This window comes from Cyprinus carpio, chromosome A9 (genome assembly GCF_018340385.1).
Source record: "Cyprinus carpio isolate SPL01 chromosome A9, ASM1834038v1, whole genome shotgun sequence".
Classification (NCBI taxonomy): Eukaryota; Metazoa; Chordata; class Actinopteri; order Cypriniformes; family Cyprinidae; genus Cyprinus; species Cyprinus carpio.
This window is the reverse complement of record NC_056580.1, coordinates 25,360,588-25,387,236: the sequence shown is the minus strand read 5'-3', so window position 1 is coordinate 25,387,236 and position 26,649 is coordinate 25,360,588. Positions and strand designations below refer to the sequence as shown.

At 35.4% G+C, this 26,649-nt stretch overlaps 1 pseudogene; it reads left to right on the top strand.

Moving 5' to 3' along the window:
• Positions 1-26,649, top strand: part of LOC122146202 — a 53,048-nt pseudogene that overhangs the window by 1,471 nt on the left and 24,928 nt on the right.

Here is a 26,649-nt window from a genome sequence, read left to right as displayed (position 1 = left end):
AACACCTTATCTAGGAAGACATAGAGTATGTAATCTTAAAAATCTGTGATTGTCGGCCATATTTTCATATCATGATATGAGGACTAGAAATAATGAATGGTTCAGGGGGCTGAAAATATGAAAATGTTGGAATCCGCAATTATTTTACTGATTTTAGTTTTAGGTCACCAACAACAAAGCAGCAAGCTATGAACAATAGCCTTACAAGATTTGAGACAGACTGACATAAACACAATCTCCTACCAATGTAACAAAATATTTGCCAAAGCTTAATATCAGACTATATAGTAAAACATTGCTATCTATAGTTCACTAACTTTCTGTCCAAACAGCTGTGCATTTGGATGAAATTGACATCCAGAGGTTTACAGTCCAGTCTCTAATGGATGGATTTGAGGGTCCTCAAGGCTACAATCAACTTTTGGATTGTACTTTGAAGATTCTGACAGGCCGAGAACCCCCAAAGCATCAGCATATTACTACTCAAAGGTAATTGAGAGAAATGAGAGATTGAGAGCTTCCCGGTTGCCTTTTTTTACTGACGAAGACAAAGCCTTTATCCAAGGAACAGCTGATGTATTCTGCATTAACACATACACTACCAAAGTCGTGCATCATATGACCAACAGACTAAATATTGAGTCTTATCAAACAGATCAGGACGTTGAAAAGGACAATGCAGATGGCTCTGAGAATATAGCTGTCAATGAGCAGAAGGCTGTTGCTCGGGGACTCTGAGATTTATATTACAGAAAATGGTGTAGCTACTGGCACTGCCATAACAGTTATTCTGAGATGGTCCTTACTGCAGAACACAAGATCCAGGGGGCGTGGTTGAATCTAGATCTCCACCCACCTTACATATACCTAAGCCTACCCATCTCCAACCCCTCATCCATAAACCCACCCTTCTCCACCCCTAAACCTACCCATCTCCACCCCCTAGATGTGGATCCAACCACGCCCCCTGGATCTTGTGTTCTGCAGTGAGGGGCTACTGGTTATTCTTCCTGAAGACCTATGTTGATGAGGCTCTTAAAGGTATGCTAACAATGGTTCTCATTCACTAACTGCACATATTTGTGCATAGAATCCAAATAAAAATTAGTTTTTAATGCTATTACAGAGTCTACATTTAAGACATATTTTAACTGTTATTAATAGTAAATGCAGCCCAATGTTTGTAATAGTGTCATGCGGCAATTGTTGAACTTGACACACATTTACATGCATTCTCTTTTAGCACACAATCTTGATGGGGTTCGTGTTAAGGGTTACATTACTACCTCTTTAATGGACTTCTTTAAATGGCTGAAAGGCTAAACTGTTGGCTAAGGACTACACTATGTAAACTTTAAAGATTCAAGTCGGCCGAGAACTCCAAAGCGCTCCGCTCACCTCTACTTTGATATAATGAGAAATAATGGCTTTCCACTGCCAGCAGAGGAAGAAATGTTATATGGACATTTCCAGAAGGGATTTATATGGAGCACGGCAACCGCTGCCTATCAGGTACAATCCATTTTAACAAATACACTTTATTTTGATAGTCTAGCTTAGACATTCTGCTGACTATAAGTAACTTTACAACATGTCACCTACCAGTTATTAAAGTATTAGTAGACTGTCTGCTCAATATTTGCTAATGCTTTATTTTGATGGTTCCCCAACAGACGTCTACTGACTATAAGTAAATTTGCAAGTACATGCCAACTTATTCTACTAACCCTAATCAGAAACTATCAGTCTATTAATACTCTGAGAGTTAGTTTACATGTAGATGCAAATGAATAAGAGTTTAAATGTAGTTGCAAAGGTACTTATAGTTAGTAGAATATCTAAAGAGGACTATCGAAATAAAGTGTATCATTTTCTACTTATCGTATTTGTTAATTTGAGTAACTTCAAATTGACATTTTTTCATGTTATGCTCTAACACTACAGATAGAGGGCGCCTGGAGAGCAGATGGAAAAGTTCTTAGCATTTGGGACAAATTTGCTCATACTGCTATAAAGATATCGCAGGATGAAAATGGTGACATTGCCTGTGACAGCTACAACAAGATCGCTGAGGATATCAATAATCTTAAAACACTGAGGGTCAACCACTATCGGTTTTTTATTTCATGGCCCAGAATTATGCCAGATGGAACAAACAGGAAAATTAATGAAGCTGGACTCAACTACTATCATAGGCTAGTGGATGCTCTTTTGGCAGCCAATATCAAGCCACAGGTAAAATATTTGTAATAAAACTGAATGAGACTATGCTGATGTTGTATTTAACAGTCTGGGAGACAAAGTAAAGTTCTGGATAACTATAAATGAACCCTGCAATGTTGCAATGGTAGGATATGGCTATGGAAATGCAGCATTAGGTATAATTCACACTGAAAATGATCCTTTTCCTTTTTGTAAATATGATTTAGCTTATAGATTTCTTTTCTAACAGTTAATAATGTAACTTAAGGTTCTTGATGTTCTATTTCTGTCCAAGTATAAGTTTCAGACCAGGCACTACGCCATCTATTGTGGCACACAACCTCATCAGGGCTCATGCTGAAGCCTGGCATGTGTATAATGATAAGCAATGCCAAACATGATGGCATTATTGGCATCACTATAAACTCTGACCGGGCTGAACCAAGAAACCCATACAAACAGGAAGACATTGATGCTGCCGTGCGTGTAGTTCAGGTGCAGTTTCGTAGTTTAAATATTGCTGCATCCATGACAGTGTTTTATAGTAAAAATAAAAATAAAAAATAAAAAAAATAAACCTTTTATTATTTGAAATACATTAAATGTTAAGAGAAATAAAATGGAAAATATCAACTTTATTTTATTTCAGTTTTTTGCCAAGGCAATTTTTTAAATTTAAACTACAAGTGAAACAAATATGATTAAAAAATAGAAACAAATGACTAAAACATGCAACAAAAAAAGTAAAACTTTAGCTAAAATTTTCATTAAATAAAAACAAATTCAAAATATGAATAACTTCTAAGATAGTATAGTAATGATAATAAAATCACAATAACCATGTACATGCATAAATAATGCTGCACTGCTCATTTTCATCTCTCGAAACAGTTCCAGATTGGTTGGTTTGCTCATCCTGTGTTCAGTGGAGATTACAGAGATTTAATGAAGGACATCATTTGAGAGAGAAGTTTAGCGGCTGGCCGACCGCAATCGAGGTAATTTTTGTTAGGAATTCAAAGCTTTGTATTCAAAATAAATTCAAAATTATGAATGCTTTTAAATTAGCATTTTACTTCTAACAGGCTTCTAGAATTTACCCCTGCAGAAGTATAGTGAGAATTAAGGGTATGATTATTTTGGATTTAACCACTACTCTACTGTCTTAGCTTATAACATGGACTACAAGAACCTCAAGCATTACGATGCAGATAGGTAGAATTTTAGTTTTAATCAGCATAGTCACACGTTTTCAGGCTCAGTTTGATTAAAGCATGCATCTATATTATGCTGTCATCTATTCCAGGGGTGCAAGAACAGCTGCGGATCATTCATGGCTGGATTCTGGATCCTCCTGGTTGAAAGGAACTCCTCTGGGATTTAGAAAAATTCAGAATTTCATTGAGATGTCATTTTTACATACAGTCGTGGCCAAAAGTTTTGAGAATTACATAAATATTAGTTTTCAAAAAGTTTGCTGCTAAACTGCTTTTAGATCTTTGTTTCAGTTGTTTCTGTGATGTACTGAAATATAATTACAAGCACTTCATACGTTTCAAAGGCTTTTATCGACAATTACATGACATTTATGCAAAGAGTCAGTATTTGCAGTGTTGGCCCTTCTTTTTCAGGACCTCTGCAATTCGACTGGGCATGCTCTCAATCGACTTCTGGGCCAAATCCTGACTGATAGCAACCCATTCTTTCATAATAACTTCTTGGAGTTTGTCAGAATTAGTGGGTTTTTGTTTGTCCACCCGCCTCTTGAGGATTGACCACAAGTTCTCAATGGGATTAAGATCTGGGGAGCTTCCAGGCCATGGACCCAACATTCTGGTCCCCGAGCCACTTAGTTATCACTTTTGCCATATGGCACGGTGCTCCATCGTGCTGGAAAATGCATTGTTCTTCACCAAACTGTTGTTGGGTTGTTGGAAGAAGTTGCTGTTGGAGGGTGTTTTGGTACCATTCTTTATTCATGGCTGTGTTTTTGAGCAGAATTGTGAGTGAGCCCACTCCCTTGGATGAGAAGCAACCCCACACATGAATGGTGTCAGGATGCTTTACTGTTGGCATGACACAGGACTGATGGTAGCGCTCACCTTTTCTTCTCCGGACAAGCCTTTTTCCAGATGCCCCAAACAATCGGAAAGGGGCTTCATCGGAGAATATGACTTTGCCCCAGTCCTCAGCAGTCCATTCACTATACTTTCTGCAGAAGATCAATCTGTCCCTGATGTTTTTTTGGAGAGAAGTGGCTTCTTTGCTGCCCTTCTTGACACCAGGCCATCTTCCAAAAGTCTTCGCCTCACTGTGCGTGCAGATGCGCTCACACCTGCCTGCTGCCATTCCTGAGCAAGCTCTGCACTGGTGGCACTCCGATCCCGCAGCTGATCGTCTTTAGGAGACGATCCTGGCGCTTGCTGGACTTTCTTGGACGCCCTGAAGCCTTCTTTACAATAATTGAACCTCTTTCCTTGAAGTTCTTGATGAACCTATAAATTGTTGATTTAGGTGCAATCTTAGTAGCCACAATATCCTTGCCTGTGAAGCCATTTTTATGCAACGGCAATGATGGCTGCACGCGTTTCTTTGCAGGTCACCATGGTTAACAATGGAAGAACAATGATTTCAAGCATCACCCTCCTTTTAAACATGTCAAGTCTGCCATTCTAACCCAATCAGCCTGACATAATGATCTCCAGCCTTGTGCTCGTCAACATTCTCACCTGAGTTAACAAGATGATTACTGAAATGATCTCAGCAGGTCCTTTAATGACAGCAATGAAATGCAGTGGAAAGGTTTTTTTGGGATTAAGTTAATTTTCATGGCAAAGAAGGACTATGCAATTCATCTGATCACTCTTCATAACATTCTGGAGTATATGCAAATTGCTATTATAAAAACTTAAGCAGCAACTTTTCCAATTTCCAATATTTACGTAATTCTCAAAACTTTTGGCAACGACTGTACATTCTAAATCATAAACATCTTAAATACATTTTCTTAAACGTCTATTTGACATCTGATAGGAAACGTCCTGTATTGCAGATGAGCAAACACTCTAAAAAATATTTTTTGCAGATGTAAATGCAGACATCTAATACACGTCTCTGTGATGTACGTGTGCTTTCGGGGAGTGACTATGGAGATACTATGGAGACTATGATGATATATCCATAAAAGTTTTAGACAACTTTTATTCCATAATTACAAATGGAAGTCAAAGGAGGAGGGTACAGAAGGGAATAAGCTGGTATAATTATGCATTATACATTTTTAGTATATCAAACTGTCCCTACAGCAACCTTTGATAGGCCTGTGGATGAATACCTGATAACTAGTAGGGACGCCAGTGTATTTTGCCCTGTTAATAATAATAATATTAATAATAATAATAATAATAATAATAATTTGCTTGTAGATCATCACAATTTTCCAGGTGTCATTTGGACACAAACTTTTTTTTTTTGCATTTAAATTTGAATTTATTAATAAATCAATAGAATCTTCTTCAGATCCCACTCAACTAGATCATGAATCTTAATGAATGCATTTCGTTTTTGCATGAAATTATAATGTAGGCATTATCATCGATCTATGATTTTGTATAAAAACCAAGGCAGGTAATCATCTAACATCAAGATGTGTGACTAAAAAACCTTTGCTCTCACAAATAAGCATCAGGCTAAACAGAAAGCACAGGCTGACAGAACAAGGACGGTTTTGAGTTTGATGAACCTGGTCTCTAGGTTGCTGCTATATATTGTCCACTAGATGGCGATGTCTCACTTTAGTTTACACAAACCTTGTCCAAGTCAATTATTTAAGAATTACTTTAGAAGAAAAATGATTCACTAACATACATTTTTATTATTAAGCAATGTATTACATAATTTCATTACTGCTGATATATACTGATATATGCTCTTGAAGCAATTACAAATAATTACCTTCCTTAGGGTTTTTCTTAATAGCTAAACAGAAATAGTAATAGAAAACTCACAGTCTGGATTTATTTTTAATACTTCTGCTGACATATTCTTTTTTATGTAGACTTTAATGTAGAATGTGAGCCAGTGTCTGTTGGCAACTTGGCACAATATGAAATTACCCTTCTGAACACTATATTGCATTTTGGATGTTATGTAAAAGTCATGCTGTCTGTTTTTTTGCCATGTTTTACACATGGTTTGTTCATTTGTGTACTTAATTTCTTGTATTTACTATAACATTTATCTTTACATATATAATATGTGTGTTCAGGCTGATTTGCAGCAACATGAGTGATAGAATGTTGTTGATGTTTGATGACTCAAATGAGTAGCAACATGATGTGACAAAGAAATCCAACGTGTGATACAGGTGGAAAACCTATTAACTATTATACTAGAAACCAACAGCACAGAGACTCACCGAACTTGCAGCCATTTAACTGCTGTCAGTGCAAACAGGCCTTTAGATGTGACAAATCACTACTGTGACAAGAGAGGGCTTCCAAAGAGCCTCATGGCCTTGCAGGACCCTACTCTGTCCTTGCTTTTATTCGTCTTGTAATGAATGCCTTGTTGAATATATTTTGAAGAGTGCTTTTAACCTTCTGCCCAGGAGGTCATGATTGGTCTCCAGAGCAACTTCTTTAGAAAGGAATGATCACATCAATTAACCACAGGTGGATGATTTGCTCCTAATCAACACCATAAACACACATGCCAATAGTGCATTCCACTTTAGATTAACAGGCACAAAATAGAAATGGACCAAGTAATTTATAGTTATATATTTGATTGAGCCTGTTGCTTATTTGCATATTAAAAATAATGGTTCACCACAAAATGAAAATGAAAATTTACTCACCCTTAGACCATCCTAGATGTAATTGAGTTTGTTTGTTCATTGGAACAGAATTGTAGAAATGTAGCATTACATCACTTGCTCACCAATGGATCCTCTGCAGTGAATGGGTGCCATCAGAATAAGAGTCCAAACAGCTGATTAAAACATCACAATAATCCACACCACTCTAGTCCATCAAATAACATATTCTGAAATGAAAAGCTGCACATTTGTTATTAAACAAATCCATGAAGATGTTTTTAATTTCAGATCATTGTTTTGGCTAAAACAAGAGTCTCTGAAAATGTTGTCTTGTCTGAATCCGGAGAGAAATATGCATAGTTCAAGAACCGTCTTTAGGTAAAAACAGTTCTGAACAAATATGTAGATGAATTTTGATCTTGAACTTTGATAGATTTTTCTTAACATGCAGGTTTTAATTTCTTAAGACATTAATTGATCATCTGGAGTCATGTGGATTACTTGTGGATTATTGTGATGTTTTTATCAGTTTTTTGAACTCTCCTTCTGATGGCACCCATTCACTGCAGAGGATCCATTGGTGAGCCTCTGAGGTGATGCTACATTTCTCCAAATCAGTTCCTATGAAGAAACCAACTCATCTACATCTTTGGATGTTTTTTTGTTTTTTTAAGTTTTGCACTATTTTTGTATTTTTTATTTTTTTATTGTTGTGTAAATGTGTTAGATAGACATATTTGACTGCTATGCCTTGTCTTGCTGTTTTGTTTTTTGTGTTTTTTTTTCCAGCAGCACACACTATAGGCATTGTGTTTTCAGGAAGATGTGTTAAGCAAAAGGTGCTGTAAGTTTTTTTTTTTAAATGCATAAAATGTCTCTACCACCTGACAGCTATTACTGAAATAGGTATCTTGGGAAATCACACCTGTCTCTATGACAGCTCTGAGCTCTGTAATAGCAAACAAGAATCTTGCAGCGAGTCACTGTTATTTCACCAATCAAATTTACAGACAGACTCAGTGTCTTAAGATTGTGTCGTTGTCTAAAAAATGAACTGGTTTAAAACAACTCAGTTTTTATATACTCTCATTCTAGAGATTATCATTTTGCACAAAAAAATTATATGCCCTAGATTTGCAAGAAGAATCTTTTTATTATATTTGGTCCGCTCTTCTGGATAAGTAGTTGTAGTTAAATTTAAATGCAAACATCTACTTTTTGATGACTTTTATAAACGCTTTAGAATAAAGATGACCTCAAAGTTACATGGAAACATGAAATACATGGAGCACAAAACTCCAATTGGGCTCTGTCTAGCTGATTTTTTATGCAAAATCTGTGTGAACATGCAATTTATAAATACAAGAGTTCATTAGTTGAGACAATTCCATCAGCGATATTATACACTACTGTTCAAATGTGAATTTTAAAGAAGCCTTTAATGCTTACCAAAGCCGCATGTATGTATTTTTGATCAAAAGTACAGTTAAAAACAGTAATGTGAAATATTTTTACAAATTAAAATACTATCGCAATTTAAATTATTATTTTTACAATTTAAAAATATTAAACATTTTAATATATTATAAAATGTAATTTATTCCTGTGATGCAAAGCTGAATTTTCAGAATCATTACTCCATTCTTCAGTGTCACATGATCTTTCAAAAAATCATTCTAATATGGGGATTTGCTGCTCAAGAAACATTTCTTATGATTATCAATGCTGAAGACAGTTGGGCTGTTAATATTTTTCTTGTGAAAGCAATGATGCATTGATTTTTCAGAATTCTTTGATGAATAGAAAATTCAAAAGAACAACATTTGTTTGAAATCAAAATCTTTTGAAAAAATAAAATAAAACAAATATCATTGATGTTAATGGTTGTAATAGTGCTTAATATTCTTTGTTGTGCTCTCTCCCTAAAAGCGGCGGCCGAGCTGGGAGCGTGATTCAATGGAGACCTGCTCATTCCCTGTGAGTACCAAGTCTAATCTTAGTCAATCGAAATCAGATCTCGTCGAGCGTCATCAGTGAGTCCCTGAGGACGACACCACCAGCCTTCAGTGACGTTTTTGCAGCCCTGTGCTGGGCCACACAAGATTTGGTCGATTTGTCTGGGGCATTATTAGCAAGGGCCCAGGTGGCCGTAATGTTGCCTGGGATGCTTTGACGTCAGATAAACCCCTGCTCTGCAAATGACCCCCTAGGACACCTTCTGTCCACAGTAACTAAAAGACAACACACCCAATGATTTCTGCAGAATTGCAACAGTAATTCAGCGAGGTGAATGTTCATCCTCTTTCTTGGTGCCACAAGAAAGATGTAGCACTTGCTCTGTTGTTTTAATCAAATGCTTGCTGCGTATAACTGCACCTTAGTGTCACATATTCTGAGAAATTGTGATTGCAAAGTGCTCTAAACCAATAATACTCCCAGGAGAGAGAATCAGTCTCTTCTCGTATAAAGGGTGCCGACTGCGTTCCACCATACTGCCTGTTTAATGGGTCTGTTCCCGCTTGACATGCATCAGCACACATTTTTCAGTAAAGTGAATGCACATGCTATAAAATATCAAATAAACAGCCATCATATTCACTGTACTTCTCCGCAGTTATGTATATAATAATGTTATAATGACTCTGGATTGGATACATTTTTCAACAAATTTCAGGGGAATATTTATAAACAAAGGGCATAACCAAACCTTATGTACGTCTCAGCTGTGGCATGTTTTTGCTCTATCTGCAGTGTTGGATGTCTGGCATACTCCCTTTTCCTGGAAACAGCCTGAAATCTTCCCTTTTGAAATACAAGATCGAGAAAACATTATTGTAAAGGAATGGTGCAGGGTGGGATGTGGAATCTGCAGTCCGAACTTGAGGGGTGAATATTTTCATTTCAATAATCTGAACATGATACTGGAAGAATGTTTCCAGCTGAAAGGGTTGCCTGGGTAAACTGCAGCTTTCAAAGTAAGTTTTCTGGAAAAGAAGATGCCTATTCTTGTTATTTCAGTATTGTTTCTATAGTGTTGTTAATATTTTGAATTAGCTGTTGTTTTTGTATTTTCAGTATTCATTTTAATTTGTTTTAGTAATTTTATTATGTGTTTTTGTCATTTTTATTATTTTTATTTAGTTTTAATTTATTTTTATTTTAGTTTTAGTAAAAGACTTATACTGTTGCAAACTTTTACAACATTTCTAATTTTCGCAGAAGTAGGCTTGCAAAAGAGACTTGATGTGAGCCCGTGTGATTTTAGTATAATGTATAAACCATTATAAATTTTGAATTAGCTTATATTTTTAGATTTTAGTTTTTTTTTATCTTTCTGAATGTGTTTAAAATTATATAATTTTTTCATCCAATATTTATATTTTATTTTAGATGTATTTTTTAACAATAGCAACATTGTAGCAAAATATGCATTTTGGCCACATAATGATGTAGTTATGGCAACTACCAGCCAAATCTTGACCCCTCGGTTTTCCCGTTGTCATCCAGATAAAATACAGCTTTAGTTTATGCACCTTTCATGCCAGAACACCTTTTTGTCAAATTGCTGCATATTCTGCAAAAGAATAACCTATATAATTAAATGGAAAAAGGTTTCTTGATGCTTTTTGAATGGTGCTCTCGAAAAGCACTAAATTAGTGTTCATCATCACCCACGTTCTTTTTTCTGCGTTCACTTGACTATATAACTGCCTGAATTATGCATGCATTCTGATTACCGCATCCGCCGCAGAATCGGTGTCTCTGCTCGGCATTCATGTATTCCTCAGACACTCACTTCTGCAGATATCTTGAAAGGCCAGGCGCACGCCACCATTCGAGGCTGTGACGATACAGTTATTACAAACATTCCTTCAGCATATCATGATGAGGTTGATTCACAATCCCTTTTCTTTCATGAATGCATCAAAGCTTTCCTTTGTGGCAACGGTTATAAAGTACAATTGTGTAATGTCAAAAAAAGACTTGCTTAGCTAAAATAGCTTGTGTTTTTGATGTTAATCTTGTTCCATCATTTTATGGGAAAGTAAAATGCAACAGAATGTATACTTTTAGAAAGAATTTCTCATTTTGTAATCTCTCTTGATGTGCGTCCTCATGTCATTCTGACTGTGTATTATTTATTTCTTTGAAACACTGAAAGAAAAAAGAGCAGCTTGGAAAAGAACATCTTTTTGTGTTTGATGCTAGAAATAGAGTGAATAAATATGACAAGTTTTAAAGGTTGGAGTGAACTACTCCTTTAAGGTTTTCTCTTTCTTCATTTATTTTTGGATTATATTCTGGTCCGTCCGCCAGCTGGCATTGACTTTTGCTCTCTGGCCAGTGACCCGGAGAGCTGAAGCCGGTGAGTGAGCGATCTGCTCTGCAAATTGCCTGGCTTCATTACAACAGTATTTTTCAGGCTCATCATTTAGAAATATAGACTTTGACAGCATCTGCAACAAGAGGGCGGAACAATTTATTTCACGTCAGTGCTGAACCACTGTGTAAAATTACTCTAAATGAAAAGACCAGTGGATATTCAGAGTTAAGCCCAGATCTCTGTGTATGTGTATGGAGCCCTGCTTGGTGATGGTAATACAATACTTTTTAGTACTAAATGGTGAAATGTTACATCTGCATTGTCATTGATATATTGTAAGTCTTTAAATACTATCTATCTATCTATGTCTGTCTGTCTTTCATTTTCTTTCTATTTCTTTCTGTCATCCATCTGTCATTCTCTGTCTGTCTGTCTATCTATCTGTCTACCATCTATTCACAAGTGGTAAGGCTTGTGTCATTAAGTTCCTCGAGTACACCTGCATTTTACACATTGTTATCAGATGTATGTCTGAAATTTTCAGTATTTATTATATATGGATGGCAGGAAGCTCTAGCCAAACCAAAACAATACATTGTTCCCTCTGTCCATTGTTAATTGCAGAATGGAACACTGTGCTATAATTTAAATGAGCTTACAATTTGTTGCAGAATAAACTACAATATGCTCTGATCATTATTCCAGTAGCCAGAAGTCTGGCTGGTGAGACTTTCTGATTTATTGAGCAGAATTGCAGCTCTGAATGATTCAATTAGCAACATCCTAAAAGCATTATAATTTTGAATTGTCCATATTTCATGGATGAAAGCAATCATCAATGTTGTGTTTGCTCTGGAATTATGTGCACTCTTTTTTTGAAAAGGTTAATCTAGCAATATGAATGTTTGCTCGTGGGATATCGCACCCTGACTGATTTCTTGTTTTTCAAGAAAAATAGCAGTAACCTTTATGTGCTGATGAGAAACCTCTTTAGGTAGCTTTATATTGATTCAGCTTTCAAACCAATAGTGTGTAATCATTTGGACTTCTGGGGTAAGCCTGAGTGCAAATATCTCTGTAATTTAACATGTGTTTTTCTTTCCTTTTTCCTGAAGGTTCATGTTTGCACGCTGTTGGCTTTGTACTACATTTCTTCATCCACCCTTATTAATCTACACCATGACATTTCTTAAACCAGACACACTATAAACCAGGTAACTAGATAAATAGGGTTTCACTTGTGTTAAAATCCTTCAGATAGATCATGACCTCAAGTTATATTGTGTAAAAACCATAGACTGTATAAAAACATGGACGTAGTGTCTGTGACATCACCTTTGGGTTTCCGAAGAGTGTTTCTGAAGCCAAAAGTAGGCGGAGCCGGTCGTCGCCATCTCGGCCCATCACTCCCGGATAATCAAAAATGGGCAAAAAGGCGGGAGCTAGTTGCTGATACCACACCCACCTAGCTCAACGGCGGTGACAGCAGCAGCAATCCACCTGTCACTCAAGTGGTCGCGCCCTTAATTATGAAGAACTTTAAGGCTTAAAAAAAATAAAAAAAATTCACCCCCTCACAGTTGTCATGAAGAGCAAAATTAGCTATATACACCAAAATAATTTTTGAACCAGGCTGTAAAAAAAAATTTTTCTGCTGTAAAGTTGGGCATTTTAACTTGGGGAGTCTATGGGACTGACCCCCTTTTGCAGCCAGTCGACGAATTACAGTTTAAGCCACTTCCGTATGGGCTTCACAAGGGAGAGCGGGTGGTTGCCGCTTGGTAAAAACCTGAAACTGCATGTTATAGATTTTATTCACTGCCGTATTAATCTTATATTAATCTTATTCATTCACGCATGGTTTAACCTCTTAGCAACTATTTCTGACTAGGTCTAATTAACTCTTAAGTCAATGATTATTAGAAAGACAACAAAAAGAAAAGAACCTAGGTTTAATTATGGTATTCATACTTCTGTCATCCATCTGTTAGCTTGTAAACATTGTAACTCCAGGAATAATCTGCCTTGAGAATGAGGTTTTAATGTTTGAGCCTAAAACCTGTCCTGCATTTCTTCACAGATCTGACTCTTCAGTGTGACTGCAAACTTTCAACCACCTCACTTCATTGGGTGAACATTCAGTTACGAAACATTCGACACGTGACATTTTTGTTGTCGATGACTTCAAACCCAGCATGATTATATTTGAATTTTAACACTAACACAAATGCCGTTTCAGAACTTTGACAGAGAAGATTGTGATTGCTTCTTCATGGGAACAGATTTAGAGAAATTTAGAGAAATTAAACATTACATCACTCTGAAGTGAATGGGTGCCGTCAGAATGAGAGTCCAAACAGATGATAAAAACGTCACAGTAATCCACAAGTAATTTACTTGACTTCAATTAATATCTTGTAAAGTGAACAGCTGTGTTTTGTAAGAAACAAATCTATCTTAAAGGTGTTTAAAGACTTCCTGCAGTGGAAATGTCCATCCTCTGTTGTCCTCTCACATCAAGATCCACTGAAAGTTTAGAACTGTTTTTGGTGATTTACCTGTGCATAGTTCTCTCCTGACTCAGACAAGATGACTTTTTAACTTGATAAATCAATATTATGGATAGTGGACTTCTAATCTTCATCTTAATGATTAATTACAAACATGCAGCTTTATGCTTCTCAAGACATTCATTGATGGAGTGGAGTGGATTACTTGTGGATTATTGTGATGTTTTTATCAGCTGTTTGGACTCTCATTCTGACGGCACCCATTCACTGCAGAGGATCCATTAGTGAACGAGTGATGCTATAAGTTTCGATGACGAAACAAACTCATCTACATCTTGAGTGACCTGAAGGTGAATTCATTTTAAGCAAATTTTCATTTTTAGGTGAACTTTTCCTTTAAAGGCTTTATGCCATTTTTACAATATTTCAATACATATTTTAGCTTGTTGTGGTCACTATGGAAAAGAACTGTGAGATTCTTCAAATTTTCTGATACTTTGTTTAACGGAGCAAAAACATTCAATGGCTTTAGGAGCGACGTGGGTGAGAAAATCATTTTTGAGAACTAATCTTTCTATCTTCCTGAAAACATGCTAAAATTAAGCAAAAACATATGCATACAAAATTTAGACAAGATGCAGTCTTAAGGCAGTTTTTGAACTTTTCTATTATTTTGTCTTAAAACACTCCACTTCATTAAGATTTATCTAGTGATGGCTATTATTCCTTCCGTACACTTTATCAGACTGCACTTATCTGTGCTGGTTCATGGGTTCTGTTTGTCTATGGTTTGCAGTGAAATACAGCGGTTGAAACAGGCAATGTTATTTATTTATTTTGCTGAAGCTGCAAGGTTAGAACTTCAGAATTTTCTCTTTGTAATTACAGTGATTTGATTTAGAGAAAATTGATCTTGCCAAGTTGGAGAATTGGTAGTGTATCAAATAATTCGAGCTAAGCTGATGTTCAATTTTTCAACTTGGATTCACTTAGCAACCAACACAAGCATGTGATATGGGATATTTATACACAGGGTTCTATTACAGCTTGAGTGTGTTTGCCTTGTTGCACCGAAAATACTAGCACAATTATGGTGAAAAAGAGCACTTCAGAAGATGTAGAGATGTTCGATGTTGTGCACCACTTACCCTCAGGAGAGATGCAGAGAATTAAAGCATTGCACTATATTTTTTTAACCAAAAGTTCAACTGATCCACTTGGATTATTTGATGTCCAGGCAGTGTTTCTATTTCACGCAATGAATCCGTTTTCAGTGACATTTTCAGGCTTACAAGCACACAAAGATGATGTCTGAAATACACTAAACAGCTAAGATTAAAAAGTGTGAAAGTTTATCAGACCATCTGGTGTTCCTGACTGTGTGAAGTCTGTAACAAAAACTGGTCCATTTATTCCCTAAAGGTTCAGAGAGAAGGTGTATAATATTCATAAAAATGAATTATTAAACATTATATGTAGGCATCTCAGTTGTAACAATCCATACAACCCTTATGAAACAACCATAACAGCCACATACAGTCTAGGGGCAATAAAAATGCAATTTTTAAAGATGTTCCAAAAGTAAAGGAAAGACATTGCCAATTAATATGGATATTATATAAGTCTTTCCTGTCCTTTTTAGACAGAAATAATATGCTGGATGGATTTTCTTCTCTAGATGTAGAAGAAATATTACATTTATTTGGTCATTATCATCTTCTGTCTTCCGAGGTTCCATCAGAATGACCCTTCACGACAAAAGGATGTCATTAATGCTGACCAGGTTTAATCATATGCACGACTCTGAGCTCGGGAGATTTCTCGCTCTGTCACTAAATATGTAAATAGGATCATTTCGTGTTAATTAGCAAATTCGAAAAAGTGTGACTCCAATAGATTAACATTTGCTCCTTGTTCAGATTTTATGGAGTTGTACTGCCATGTTTAATGCGGCATGGAATGTTAAATACCTGAGGTGTTGCAAATGTTCATCTCTAATTTCCAGAAAATTCTTTAGGAAAGGAACGAAGATCTCTCGGGTACTGTAATAAAGCACAAATTATTGCGAAACATTAAAGTCTCTGTTAATTGGTGCATGAGGGGCCATAGAAAAGAAAAATTTGCAAATGAATTCTCTTTAATATCACCATTATTTCTCTGTGACATGGAGGTGAAAAGCAAATGAAGACTTCTGCTGATGTGTCCTGTATATCAGATGTTTCTCCTGAGAAAAAGCCTCCATTAAACTCATGTTTTCTGTAGAGTTGCAGAAGACATCTCAACAATGTCACAACATGTCATTTTCCACTATGCTAAACTCTATAGTCATACAATCAATGGCAAGGTCTTGGTATGAGCTCAGACATTTCTCATCAAGTTCTTTCAGAATTAAATCAAAGGTGTGCTATTTACATAAATTGTATAGCTCTATGCTCTTATCGCATGTCAACAATTGTCACACTTTCTTTTTTGTTTCTTTTTATTATAATTTTAGGAGAAATGTCAGCAATAAAGTTGAACCTTCATTGTGACATAACTGAAAACAGAGAAAATTCAGCTTTGCATCACATGAATAAATCCTTATTTTCACTTATTTTCCTTTTAACCTTTGCACCCCCCCCCCCCAGCCCCCTTCAGCAATGGACAATGAAACTTTAAACACTTGCAGCACGAAAAATTTAAGTGCCTTGAATAATTTAGGCCTGTTGCATGAGGCAAAGTCCTAAAAAATAAAAAAAAATAAACCTCTGGGAAATGTCTTGATGCTTAAACAAAACAGATTTTAATAGTCTTATTAATAGTAATTCTTAATTCACTTCTCTTGTAGGCCAAGGGTTATTGTTAATTAATGTAAATCAGCCTGAATCAACAAATCTGGTGCCTTTTTTAAGCTTCCATTTAATGTGTAACTTGATTTGCATATCCCAGAGGAAGTACCAGTGCATGCAAAACTGAAAAACTAGTTTTAGCTAAATTTATACTTTAGGCTTTTGTTCTGTGTAAGTACAATTCTGCATGAGAGATGCTTTGACAGAAGACAAATTTTCATTCATTTTTCATTCTTTGTCTTTTACTTTCAGACAAATACAGGAAGCATTTTAGCACCAATTGAACAACATAAAGAGCAATTAATGTGCATCAGGTGCATATTCAGGTGCTTTTCCTGTGTTTTATGCTCTGTTCTGGAAATTTGTATTCATGAGTTGTTAAGTCACAATTACAATGTCAGGTGTGTTCAGATCACTTTGGTTGGAGCAGGATGGTAAAAACAAATACTGTATGATTTTTGAAATTTTATATCTACAAAATAACGAATAAAGAATTCACATTAGATGTGTTTAACAACCTCATGGCAGTTTGTAACTATTTGACATTTTGGCAAATTGGTGGTTAATTTGTATGAATTTGTTCTCACTCATTCACCTTTTATATTTAAAAAAGCTGTATATTTTGTATTAATCACATCATACAAATCATAATCATATAATTGTACAAATACTATCAGTTTTTGAACATGCCCTTTGCTGGTTTTATTGTAAATGAAAAAAAATAAAATAATAATAATAAACATTAATTTCAGGAAATGTACCATCAATACAGATCCATTGTGTCCACTATGTTTTCCTACTGAAAAGTTTCTTATTATTCATTACTCAAGAATTTGTGGTGGTATTCATGTGCGTTGAACATAAATATGATCTTTCTGAGATAACTTGAACAAACCATATATTATTCAAGATAATGTCATATTGAGAATGATGGGAAATCTAGTTTTGCAATGCACATAAAGTATCATTTATATTATGTTCTTATTGGTTCTTTATTAGATGGTCACCGTAGCAACCGAACAGTCAGTCAAACTGCAGGATTATGAATTTCTGAAACAGTTAGAACTTTGTCAAAGCAAATAACTGACAACATTATAATATGCAAATATCACAGTGAAGCAGAGTGCAGGTTATATGCAACAAACGTTTGTAAAGCGTGTAGAAGTCTTTTCTGTGTGCAGTGTTAAATATGGAGCTGTTCTACTTGAGATGCCTTGAAAAGAGTTATCAAAGAAGAGCATAAATGATGTCCATTGCATATGTAGTTTGACATTTAAAAGTTTTTCTTCTTCTTCTTCTTCTTACTAACATTCAGATATTAAAATCAAATAAAATGGCAACATTAAAAGATCTAGCTAGGTTAGCTGATTACCTTAAAAGTCCATAGCTATCACCATAAGTTACCATATGTCTAAAGTGGCCTATTGAAATAAAATGTAATCTTAATTAATTGTGAAATGTACTAGCAGTTTCTGAGTTTTTTTCAGTTTGGGCAGAAGTTTCAGAAGTTTAATGCTAACAAACCCTATATATAATTTTAGTGCTGCCTTGCAAGCAATATAATTAGCAGTTTATATGCTAAAAATGATGCTTCACATTTTTATCCTGGCTATTCCACCTTTACTTTCTGTACCGTATTTCTGACTTTCTATCACCAAAGTGATTTTATGAACTCCTTCACAGAAAATAGCACCCTTTTCACTCCCAATAACGAGGAGCGCTGCTGGCTGTTATTTCAGGGCTGTGAGAGAGAGAGAGAGAAGCAGCAGATGAGACACATTCAGCCCGACTTGCCACGTTGTAATTTAGTTGTCATAGGAAATGTCTGCGCTCTTGCAGGACTGTCACAATTCAGATAAATCATGCATGTCATGTCAATGTCAGTTAAGAGCGAAAGAGCGTTGAGTGACGCCAATATGCTGTCAGATTTCTGTTATAAAGCACTAAACTGCCGTCGTTACAAGCTTTAACAAGCTTTTTCTTCTTTAAGCAAACTTTCCATCAAAGTGATGAGGGGACTTTGACTAAATCCTGTACTTAAGTCATCATGATGGTGACTCAGACACGCCCACAAAACTATTAAATATGAATACAATTTCAACGCTTCAGGGCTCACACATTTTCAGGCATGATCTAGTCATCTAGACATTTTTAGGCTCATTTTTTGTCTGTTTCACTCTATCAGGAAGGAACATGAATCAGGAAATAGTTTAACAAATGTTTGTTACACTGTTGTTCATTTGTCTACATTCATTTATTCGTTTGTTAAAGGAGCGCTGAAACTTTGCGTCTCCTCGATGGTAACTCATCATTCAACTGAAATTGCATTAAATGAAGTTGATTAAATCCCAGGTGTTCACAATAACCTGCAATGGATTTTCACAGAGGCACATAATAATGGGATAAACAAGTTATAATAAAATGTTAAGAATGGAAACGTCTTGGGGCACTGGATGCTGCTCCTTTAATGCAATATGCCTGCCGTTGTTTTGTGCAGGGTAATGTGCTCCTGTTAGATGCAATTATTAATAACAGTTTCATTATTGTCAGCACAGCCTGTTCACATTATTCCTGTTTTGTCAGCTTTGATGTAAAACTTCTCATTTCCCACAACCCATGTTTAAATATTTCATAAAAAGAATCAGTTCGATTATACTGATGTCATTTCAACAATGATTTTCAGATTTCAGTGAGACAAGGCTCTTTGTACAGTAGATTTTTCAGCTTTGTAATTCAGTGAATTGAGCCAATATTGTTCAATATTGTTCAAACGATGGCAGTGTTACTACTATGTTACTACGGTTTTACAAAACAGTTGTGACTAGTTTGTTAGTTAACCCACCAATGCATCGCACATTGTTGTACACTCTCAGAAAAAAAGGTACAAAAGCTGTCACTCCGGCGGTATCTTTTCAAATGGTACACATTTTAGGTACTAAAATGTACACTTTAGGTACTTATATGTATATTTAAGGCACCAATATGGACTCTTTAGTTACAAAGGTGTGCCTTTTGAAGAGGTACCGCCCCAGTGACAGCTTTTGTACCTTTTTTTCTGAGAGTGTAGGGGAAACGCACTGATTCAACTTCTGACTCACTTACTGAATGCAAGTTATCATTACTTCTCTCAAAATGAGGCAACAGCTTGAAATGTAAGTTATAATTGCTTTTAAATGTACTTTTAAAGGTCGATTTCAGTCAAACTGAAGCAATAAGCAAAAAGCCAACCCACACAGTTTCTCTCCCACTGTCAAATTCATGCCCGAACACCTTCCCTCTCCACCGGGAGAGCGCTCAGCATCCCATGTTATAAACACAAACTGCTTATCGGCAGCACGAAATTACACATTGTGACTTTAGAGCCGCGCTGCAGAATGGAGATGCACAACACGCTGAGACAAACTGTGTCATTAACAAAGACCAACAGATGGCGGTTCTGGAAAGAGCCCAGATATGAGATACAACAGGCAGAGGAAGGAACTGGTTTGGGCCAGTAATGCCAAATTGTTCTCAATAAAATAGCTGTTGTGCTTTATGTCTGTGAGATCATTGATTTTAGCAGACTGAACAGGTCACAAAATATTTTCAGATACTCAAACACAGATTTCTAGCAGCGATGCACAAGTCGACTGTGTGATGATTTTCTTTGCTGCAGTTTTTCATACTGAAACTCTTTATTTCCTTAAAATCTTCACCTCTGCTGCTCTTATATCAAATATTGCAGCTGTGGAGAAAGCTTGATGGCATGATGTTTGGTTATGAGAAACTCAAGAACTTTCTTGGATGTTACTGATGTTCAACATATTGATTGATAATATCTGATTATTAGTAAATAGCCACTCCTATTCTGGTCTGCCCATCACAAAGCTGTTGTATGGGTTCTGGAGACTTGTTTTATGATACTTTTACAATGCTTTTTTCTGCTAAATGTTCTGTGTTCCACAGAAAAAAATTAACAACTGACATGAAGGTGTGTAAATAATAACAGACTTTTATGGGGGTGCACTTGTCCTTTAATGGAGTGTGATTTCTATAACAAACAGAATTTCAAAAACAACAAGTTTTAAACCATGTCCTCTATTGCTCTGTCAATCAAATTTCGCCATTTTCCATTTTTATTTTATTTTTTTAATCCAATTAGTTCAGGTCACATTGCAAAATTAAAAAAACAAAACTTATATTTTGCACAAAACAGCCTGATTTTAGCTTTTTATTTTATTAATAGGGATTATGCACATTTTACCCTTGATCCTCATTATTGCAATTTGCTGTTAATAATTTTTAAAATATATATTGTAATTCACAATTTCTTCCTCACCATCAATGGTCATTCTTATTATTGTAGTTCTAATTTATTTAAATAAGCCTTTATTAAAGACAGAACAAAAGCTGCTATAATGCAAAAAAATTTTTATTATATTTCATCATGTTACAGTAATGAGATTTTTTCCCCCTCAGTCAAACATGCCCAGAAGACACATGCTCATTATGAAATCAATGTGGCACTGTTCATCCAGGGGGTTTAAATGCACTGGCATGGTTATGTAAGACATCATAATCCTCTGTTACTATGGTTACTACAGCCCCAACTGACTTTGGTGGTGCTACAAGAAAGGTACGCATTTAAACCGTCACTCGCACAAAAGCTCATCCCTTTGATGCCAGTAGTTGTTGTCGGTGGATAAACTGATCAATTAATTGTGCGCTTGGCATCCCCTTTGTACCGCGGGAGTGTCTTCCAGCACCGTATCTAAGCACTCATCCTTTTCCCTTCAACAATCTTGGGTACATGTTCAGTCGTATTTTAACGTAATATGCATATTACACCTAAGTGGCATAAAGTCTGCTACCTGGTGCTCAGGTCAGATGTTATTTATAGTGGGAGGAATCAGATTGTGAGGCTTACAAAGAGAAATTTGTGAGCAAAGTTAAGTCTTTGTATAAGATATTTTTCTTCTGAGGTTGCTAAGCCAATCTTGAGAATGCAACCCCCAAAATGCATGGATGGAAAAAAATATGATTTTCTTTTGTGTTGTCGGAAAGCATGGAAGGCCCTTTTCCGCCACTAAAAAAAATAAAATAAATAAATAAATAAAAGGAACAACGGAGCAACTTTTTATCTCACAATTGTACATCTTGCAATTTTTTCCCAGAACTGTAAGATATAAATTTATAGAAGCCATAGAAGCGAGTTTATATCTTGCAATTCTGACTTTTTTCTCTGAATTCTGACTTTCTTTCCTCACAGTTGTGTTTATATCTTGCTGTTCTGACGTTTTTCTTAGAACTGTGATTTATATCAAGCAATTTTGACTTTTTCTTGCAATTTTCTTACAATTGCTTGTAAATTTGCAATTGCATGTTATAAAGTCAGAATACAAACGGACTTTATAATGATATAAACTCGCAATTTTGAGAAAAAGACACAATTCTGACTTTATAACATGCAATTGTGAGTTTATATGTCGCAATTTTGAAAAAAAAAAATGCAGAATTACAAGTCTATATCAAATCTAAGGAAAAAAAAAGTCAGAATTGTAAGATAAAAAGTGACAATTACATTTTTTATTTTTTATTCAGTGGCTGAAACAGGCTTCCACAGGAAAGCGTTTCACCTTTCTGAAAGCGTTGCGCACACAGAGACACGGCTGCACCTGAGCAGAAAAAATTGTTTGAAGTATGGCTTTGATGTTTCATTACTGTTCCTGTTGACAGAGACAATGAGTTTGAGGCATTGTGAGAAGAACAGCAATGGTGTTTGCGAGGTCTGAGGGGGCAGGAGACAAACTGTGCCGTGATGAAGGTTTGACAGGTGGAGGTCCTCTTATTTCCCTTCAGAGCGAGAGGCCTGTGTATATGTGTGCCTTTGTGCATGAAGGGCACGTCGGGAGAGGAAGTGAGAGGCTGGGGGAAGTATAAAAGAGAGATAAAGAGGAAGGTTGTGACTTATTGAACAGCCCGGGTCGAAATAAATGTGGAGGTCATGTGTGGAGAACACAGCGATGATGATTTCTGAGACTTTGAGCATTTGTACAGTACGTTCAAAGGGCAGCTGCCTGATGTTCATGAGTGAATTTGTCGTTGCTTTACAGTTCACAGAGCTTCTGACATTAGTCTAGACATTGTGACCTGTCGAAAACATGACACATTATATATCTAATAGAGTGCTGTTTATCCTGTAGATATATTTTCCATGACTATTGGAGCAAAGTAGGTTATGTGAAAGCAACGAAGAAATAAGGAGTAACAAGGAGTAAATTAAGAGCAAGATGTCCCAAAATAATACATGGGAAAACATTTTACAAAAAAACATTTAATACAATATAATATAATATAGGCCTACAGGGGCAGAGCTAGAGGGTGTCCCTCTCCCGGAGTGCAATTTCAATCAGTTTATACAAAATATTAATTTTATATTATTATATAATTATAATTATGTTATTAACTGAAATAAAAATATAAAACACTTGAACTCTTTTTATTTCATTATAGTTGCCAAAGCATAATTTCTAATTTTCATTAACTTTAACTTGATATCATGTAAAACTAAAAATGAAATAAACATTTTAGATAGATGCTAGATAAAATAAATAACAATTGCTAAAACTTTTAACAAAATTAAATATAAACTGCAAAAATAAAATTGTATTAAAATATAAAAAATTATATTGTTAAAACATTGATATTTCAATTTTATATTTTAGTTTATAAATGATGCACACCTCTACAATAAAGCATATTTTCAAGAATTAGTCAGTCATATTTTTTCTTTTTGAATCCAATTTTTCAAATTGCAAATCAAATTTCAAAAAGTTATATTTTGCATAAAAATAAAGCTTAATTCTGCAAATCTTCATTAGTTGTGACATGTTTTTATTTATGAGTTTCTTGTCATGATCTTATTTCTTATTTCATGATCTGTTCCTTTTTGACATTCTCTTTTGTCTGTTTCTTGATTTAAAATCAGACTGATTCAGACTGATACCTCATAAAGAGCTTGAGATGAAGAACTCCAGTTGAATGAGTTTGATTGGAAGAGAGAGAGAGAGATAGGAAGGATGAAGAGCTGAGAGGCTGCTGGCAGATGCTCAGGAGAGTGGCAGTGTGTGTGGAGAAGGTGCCAGGAGGACCTGTCACTTGTTGGCGATTTGGAGCCGAGAGCTCCTACACTGCGCCGTTCTGTGGCCTGCTGCATTTAACAGGATTGGCTGATGGACTGGGGACTGAGCCATTAATCTCTCCTCCATCTTATCCAATTACAGCACCTATAGCGGAGCGGAGCAGAGCAGAGAGAGCGAAGCGTTTGTGCCAAATGCCAGTGGCAACTCTCAACACACAATCACAGGGACGAAGTTTTACAATTTTAGCCATCTAAAGGGGACATAAAGGTATAGCTCACCCCAAAATCATCATTTTGTCATTATTTACTTACCCTCTAGTGTTTCCAAAACTGAATGCTGTTATTTTTTCTGTGGAAAATAAAAGTAAAAGTATTTGAAGAGTCTTTACACAGCTCTATTCCACACAACTTCCCTTGAACTTCAAAAAGAAAAATAATAAGAGTTCACTATATTCTAAGTCTTCTGAAGTCATGTGTCAGAAACAGACTGAAATTAAAGTTGTTTTTTACTGATGGTAAAGTTTTAAATATTTCTATATAAAGTTTTTATTTATTTTTTGCAATTTGTATTTTAGTTTTAGTCATTTAACTTAACCTATGTTTCAGTAAGCTGCCAAGGCAACAATTGTCATTTTTTTTCATTTGAAGTGTATCTTTTGTTTTATTTCAGCATTATTTCAGTTACCCAGAAAATTTTTTTTTATTGGTTTAATTATTATTATTATTTTAAGTTAACAATAACAGCACTGGTATGAATATGACTTCTGAATATATCTTATAAACTGAATATAGTTGTATACTGTGTTTTTTACAGCTTAAACTCTCTTTACCGTGAAATAAATAAATGCATACATACTTTACATTTAAATATTTTACAAAAAAAATAAAAATAATAATAATAATAATAATACATTTAGAGGGAAAAATAGTCATGAAATAGTCATGTTTTGGTGCAAAAAAAAACAACCTTAACCCTACCTCAACTTAATCTTATTCAAGTTGCCCTTCTAATATATTTTATTCTAAATTAGCTTCATTTCAGTTACTGAATACTTAATTCTATAGAACTACCAAATTTTTAATGGTTTTAATTTTAGATTTTGTTTTAATTAACAATAATAGCATTGGTATGAAGCTATCATATGATTTCCGAAGATATATACACACTGAAAAAAAATAAAAATAAAATGGTGGTGAACAATTCACAAAGAAATTGCTAGTAAATTTAAGGAGGGAAGGAAGGGCAGTGAAAACTATTTTAAAACCAAACAAACATGCCGTTTAACTCTAAAGGTTATAATGAAGGTGAAAAATAGTCATGATTTATTTATTTTTTTACTCTCACTCACAATGAAGAGGAGACTCACTGAAATGTTCAACAGCTTTATTACATGGCTCTGTGGAATACTTGATTCTGGTTGGTCAGTCACGACATTCCGAGGTACGTTATCCCTCGATAACATCCGGTAAAAGCTGATAACACAGACTCATCCGGGTAACTACAGTCGGCGCTGTATGCTTGCTATAACATTTTCTCTTCATGGAAGCTTTGCATTTGGTTAGCTGATAAAATATTAAAACTCATTATATGTAAAAAATTTTTAATTATGTCATCCTGGTAGTGGACATCAGGGTGGAAAAAACTGTCTATTATAACAACCTTTCAATAGAATTTGAGATAGAACTAGTGAGCAATGATTGGTTTCGGGTTATTGGATGGTGGGGTGGGAGAATGGGAATAGTGGAGAGCAAAGCAGTGTTTAAATCTGCTAAACACAGTAGACAATTAGACTTAAATGCTGTCATTATCTGTATGGCCCAGCTGTCTTTGCAGAATGATTTCTGGTGGTATCAGATGGTTTTGGATGAGTAATCAGAGATCATGCTGTTTGGTGTCGGCTCCAACACAAGAGAATTACTGAACCGCCTAACACACTACTGGACGATTTCACTGCAACAGGAAAGATTATTCCCATAAGTATCAGCTTTTAACTTTTTATTGATCATTGATGTTTTTTTATAATAATGCTGTCACCCCTTTAGTGCTGTTTTACAGATTATGTGTGTTTTAAGGATTAAACGATGGCCTCGAGTGGCCTATCGCTTTGTTTGAGGACAGATGCTAGTCTGAGCACAATGATAAAATCTGCACAAAAACAAACAAACCTGAAGTAGTAATAAGGTTATCAGGACATGCAGGCACTTTGCTTGTTTGTTTGCCTCTTTTCTCTATGTATAAAATGTTAATTTGATGATTCAGAAAGGGGGTTATTAGATTATGGGAGAAAAAGCAGCATCTTATTTGTGTTGTGCGGATGTGTTATGGCCCTGAGTGTTGCATTTACTTGTTAATAGTGAACACAGCATGCATCCTGACATGCTCATTGCCTGGACGCTATTATTCTTTGTGTACAAATGAGCTAATTTTGTTATCTCCTGAGAGGTTAAATCTCTTATCTCGAGGGATGTGCTCTTTCTGATTCTGACTGTTATAATGAGCAGAATATCTTCAAAGTGTTTTTTTTTTTTTTTTTTGAAAGGATCCTCTAGGTGTAGAGGAGAGCAATTATTCACTGTTATGAATATTGTGCATTTGTCAGTCCCATTTTTTATTTATTTATTTTGTTAATTTTTCCCTTTTACCTCAAAGACCACATGCAACATCAGCATGAAAGTTTTTTGCTATAGAATTTAACCCATTAAAATTTACAGTCATGCAAATGACATTGCAACATACAAAAAGCACAGCATTTTAACTGTGTGCTGGTTCTAGAATCACAAAAATGGTTTATACTTTTTATATTTCTTTCAGGCTTTTAGCTTCATTCAAGCCTTATTTTGGACTT